The 5,411-nt window shown below is 43.9% G+C and overlaps 1 protein-coding gene across 2 annotated transcripts in view; it reads right to left on the bottom strand.

Moving 5' to 3' along the window:
- The window catches only part of galnt2 (UDP-N-acetyl-alpha-D-galactosamine:polypeptide N-acetylgalactosaminyltransferase 2), a 69,397-nt gene that overhangs the window by 37,908 nt on the left and 26,078 nt on the right, over window positions 1-5,411 (bottom strand). The window lies entirely within an intron of this gene.

Here is a 5,411-nt window from a genome sequence, read left to right as displayed (position 1 = left end):
CTCCAACGAGTTGTGATCTGCAAGGTCTCCAGTTGGGCGTGACCAGAAAGTCTCCAAGGTAAGGCTCCCAGGTGATGTCTTGATTGGACTGCTTAACCACCTGAACTGGATGCTTTTGTACTCCAAGCTCCCTGATGATGCTCAAGCTCCTCACTCAGTTTATATGGAGGCTGTAAGCTACTAAGGTTGGTTCACTGGACAATTATGGAGTCCAACACTGGTTGTCTTTTGGGGTTGATTGAAATGGACCAGCTGTTAATTGGATGGGTGAATGGATGGATGGAGGTTTGCCACCTTGATAATTTAAATCTGTAAACAGGTAAATTTTAAATCCAGTTGCCCATGCACACCTTAAACTGTAAACGCATGGTAATTGTTATCAGTTGGACATGGCCATTTAGAAAATGCTCACATATCACCCAACCATACCAGCTTCCCTACTAAGAAAATTCATTGTGGCTGTTTCTATCTGCAATCTTAGTCATTCGGCCGTTATCTGGAGCTCATGACCATGTGTGACAGTTTGAGCATGGCTTACAGCAGCATGTGCTGTTCCTGATTAAACAAAACGTCCTTCAACTGGACGACTGTGACAGGCTGCATCTGTCTTCCCGAAGTGTCCTTAAGCAGGATGCTGATCCTAATCAGCTCCAGGCAGGGCAGTCAGCAGCTGAGCCTGACCTTTAACCTCCCTGAGGAGTGGAAGAAATATCACTTTAAGGGGCTCAAAGCAAAAATCTAGATATCATGCAGCTCTGCCTGTCCCAGAGGGAATCAAACTAGTTTCCCTCAGTGTCTGTGAGCTGGTTTTTAAAGCGTGTCTTTACTTTTCTATTAGTTTAAATAAAATGCAGGCTGTCTAGTTAGATAAACATAAAAAAAAGAAGATTCTCACAAGTCACAACAGTCTCTGCCCATCTCGCATCACAGCACATGGAAATTTCATCTTTTTAAACAAGTACCTCACATCACCCTGTGAATCATATTTCCTCCTCTCGTGCAACTCAAGTTAGATCTCCTACAAGCTGCTTCTGACTTACTGAGTTTAGACGAGGTTAGCATCCATGCACTGTGGCTTTAAGTACAGAGTATAACTGAACCGGACCACATATGAGACAAGAACACTTCTGGAAGAATCAGCTGCATAAAATGTTAATACGTCGCCAGACTTGAACTGGACATGAACTCTCAAATGTTTCGCGAAAGTCTTAGAGACACAGTTACATTATATGTGTAATTTCATGGTTACACTCTGTGGGTACTCCAGTAGATAATACTTCTCAGAAGGGTGAGAACAAATTTCAGTATATAAAAGATGGCCATCGCAATTCAGGGTCTGAAAAGCAAAGCCAGCTTTTAAGTGAAGCTTTAAACATGCATTCTTGCTAGTGACCAGCAGGGGGCAACTACTCTGCTTCCAGAAAGAAGCGTGATTGTATGTCTATGAGAAAATGACCCTACTTCTGTCTTAAAGTAACAAGCATGTAAACACAGTCTTGATAAATGTGTGCTTTTGGTCGTTAATTTTAAGCTTGATTTATCACAGCATGCTGTTGATTTTATAAATTACTGTCCCATTTACAGCACAATAGATGATAAACAGGAAATGCTTGATGGTGAGCCTGCCTTGTTACTGAGGTGGCTACGGCGTAAGCATGCGGTGTCCCTTTTCTCAGTATGATTGTGGTAGCAGGGTCTGATTTTGGCTCAGCTGCAGTGCAGGGGGTGAAGCTGAGGGTTCAGGGGGCAGTGCCAGGAGAGATTGGCTGCCACAGCTGTCAGTCATCATCTAATGATGTCTCTCCTATTTATGCAATAACATACTGGGACCAAAATGTGTGTGTTGTGTAGGGGAGGGGGGTGTAAACCTGGACTGGCAGCAGCTGATGAACCGAGCTGACTGAGCACAGTGTGAAACACACAAATTTCCAGTATCCAGGTGAATCCACCTGGATACTGATGTGGCCTCTTCTGTCACACAACCCCCGGCATGTCCTCCGTCACTACATCATCCTATTTTCCTCCAGCTCGGCATTTATATCCAACATCCTTTGTCCCCTGTTTCCAACCATCCCTCCTCTGCACATGTCCAAGCTGTCCCTCTGATAAACTCATTTCTAATACTGACCACCCTGGGTACAAATCCGCTACCTCCAGCTCCACCTCCCGCCTTTTTGTCAGTGCTGCTCTCTCCAAACCATAGCAGGTCTCACTACCCTCCCCCCTGCATATATCCTTCTGTCACAAATCACCCCCGACACTCATCTCCACCCACTCCACCCTGCCTGCACTCTATTCTTCACCTCATCTGCATTAATTACATTTTCTCCTTTTAGTTTCACTGTTACACTCGTCAACTTGTCCACAATTAAAATGTCTTTCTGTAAAGTCCAAATGAAGTGTAAAGCGATCATCTGCTTCCCTTTCTGTCACACCATGCGGTTTTATGCAATACATTTTAACATGGTAATCTATACGGGTCGATTTGCTTTTGGAACAAGCAATACTTTTAGGAAATGTGTGAGTTGGCTTCATTTTTCAGGCCTGCAGTTTCCCTTTGGTGCTGAAGTGAATGATAAAGGGAGGGATTACATGCAGTACAGAGACATGGACATCTATAGATGCCATGGATTAGTCCACGCAGTCTCCTCCAGGCACACAGCCTCGTACCCATCTGATGACGCTCTGGCTAAAGCAAACTAAAGCATACTCCAAAGTTAGAACTATAACTGGCCTCTTAAGAGTTACATTGACAATGAAAACCAAATTAAGAGCTGTGCTTTCTGGAAGACAATACGTTGGGTGACCAAATTTAGCCTCGTCTACAGTACAATCCCTCCTCTCCCAAATAAATCAATTGTCACAAAATTCTGACATCTTCATCTACACGAGACTCAGAGAGACTGCATGTGTTCACACAGCGACCACGTTAAAATCCCAGACTCCCTGCAGCGATGCCGCCCTCTCCGGCTCGAGCTGCAAGTCGTTTATCCAGGAAAAGAAAGAATCTTTAACAAGTCCCGTTTCTTCCCTCCTCTTTAATCACAACTCTGCATCCTCAGGCCCCTCACACATGCACGCTAACACACAGTGTCTTCTGGCAGCAGTTCAACATCAAAGATGAAAGCAGTGAAAGTAGCTTGTTGCTCAAAACAAGTCTTACAAAAAACAGCCATAGCTGGAATATCATTACAAACACAGGGGGAGAGCGAGGTTCGATAAGGAGGGAGGATGCAGATGGAAGCTTCTGGCGTTTGCGGGCAGTTTTGTTTCCAGTAAAACGATTTTGAGGCTCAGGTTTCTGCGCCTCTGCAGCAACAAACTTTAAAATCAAACTGTCAAATTACACACACGACTGAACTCTTCACCTGTGAACACCCCCTCTTTCCTCTTTCTCCTTACTTCATTTTATTTTAATGCATCTCATCTCCGTTCTCATCGACCTGCCTCCCTGCAGCTCTTTGTCATGCCGCACCTTCCCCTGTCATCTCTGCCTGTCTCCTTTTATTTCTCCCCTACATATACCAACCCCCACCGACGAGCCCTCATCTCATCTCCCACTTTTTGCTCTTCTCTTTCTCCTTTCGTTCCCCTCAGTCATTAGCGCTACATTTTTACTTTTAGTTTGCGCTTGAAGATGCTGCAGCACCACAAAGAGAAAAAAAAAGGCCTCATCCTCATCATCATCGGTGTCTTCATCACACCAAACTAATTTGAGACTCTGCTTGAGCACTAAACGCTTTGAATTATCTAACTGCTCGTGCTAAATAGGGCTGAAGGGAAACACAGCAGAACAATTTGCACATCACTGATTAAACTCTCACACAACTGTTGGCAGAAATGCTTGATCCTCTCTTTATAAGAGCAACAAAGAGAGCAAACTGCAAATCAAGAGACATTAGAGAGGGCTAAAAGGACACCAAAGTCAGTCAGTAGGAGGTTTATCCAGCTCTTTTCAGTCGCACCGGTCTGAGTGGACCGTGTGATCTCTGTCCTGTCATTTAAGAGTGATTACTCTCACTGCATTAACGGATCTTCACCTACTGTGCTGTCTGAATAACGCTGCACAGGGTGACTGATGGAGAGCAAGTTGGCCCAAGGCGGAGGTGTGTGCTCAGACCAATTTTCTACTGATGTCAGGCTAAAAGGAAAATAGTCTGCTATCCAAAAATCAGATTAGAACAATAATGATTTTATCAAAACAAACAATCTTGCTGGAGCTGCTTTAAGAGAGCCAGTTATGCTCATTTCCAGCTCCATACTAGAGAAGGGGTGTGTGTGTGTGTGTGTGTGTGTGTGTGTGTGTGTGTGTGTGTGTATATATATATCCTGCTAGTAAATAAAAATAAGGTTAACTATCTACCACTGCAACAGTACTCACAGTATAGTGTTTTGTGCTGTATACCTTTTAAAAAAAATAAAATAAAATAAAATAAAATAATTTTCAAATATCACCCCAAACTGATCTTAAATCACTACAAATAGTCCTAGTAGGCTTGGGGCATGCTAGCTTAAACTGGAACAAGTCACATCGTGTCAATTTATTACTTAAATGAGTCTCACACAAAACCTTCTGATGGATGTGATGGAGTCATCTTTGTCTTTCAATGTTTCATCTATTTCTATAAGTCTATGTAATTACACAGCATTTCATGCGGTTTATTGGTCTGACACCTGGTAGCAGTAAGCCACTTTATCTCCACCTTCTTGCAGCATTATACCCTATCCAAGGCTGTTAATAAGATAAGGAAATAAGGCAATGAATAATAAATATGTAGACACTTTGATTGATTACAAAAGCACATAAAAAACAGGGGGGGAAAGTAGGGCTGGGCAATTAACTGAACATTCCGAACCTCATTAATCAATGTAATCTTGGCCATGTTGGTTACTTTGTTTCTTTTCCCTGTTAATAATTCACCCATTATTGTACTACTGTGAGTTGTCACATGACTCGGCCTTGTCAAGTCCAAGCAAATCATCCATCCATTCGCTTCCACTTATCCTTTTCAGGGTCGTGGGGGGTGCTGGAGCCTATCCCAGCTGTCATAGGGCGAGAGGCGGGGTACACCCTGGACAGGTCGCCAGTCCGTCGCAGGGCCAACGCACAGGGACAGAAAACCATTCGCACATTCACTCCCGCATTCACACCTATGGGCAATTTAGATTTTTCAATTAACCTATCCCCACAAAGTGCATGTCTTTGGACTGTGGGAGGAAGCCGGAGTACCCGGAGGGAACCCACGGGGGAAAACATGCAAACTCCACACAGAAAGACCCTGCTGGCCTGATGGTGGAATTGAACTCGGGACCTTCTTGCTGTGAGGCAACCACCGTGCCACCGTGCTGCCCCCAAGCAAATCAATAAACTAGTTTTCTGATGTATGAATATACCCAAACTTTCAATCAGT

Source organism: Pundamilia nyererei, unplaced genomic scaffold (genome assembly GCF_000239375.1).
Source record: "Pundamilia nyererei isolate P.nyererei 1_Seehausen unplaced genomic scaffold, PunNye1.0 scaffold00051, whole genome shotgun sequence".
Classification (NCBI taxonomy): Eukaryota; Metazoa; Chordata; class Actinopteri; order Cichliformes; family Cichlidae; genus Pundamilia; species Pundamilia nyererei.
Note: the sequence above shows the minus strand (reverse complement) of the source record. Positions and strands in the feature narration are given on the sequence as shown.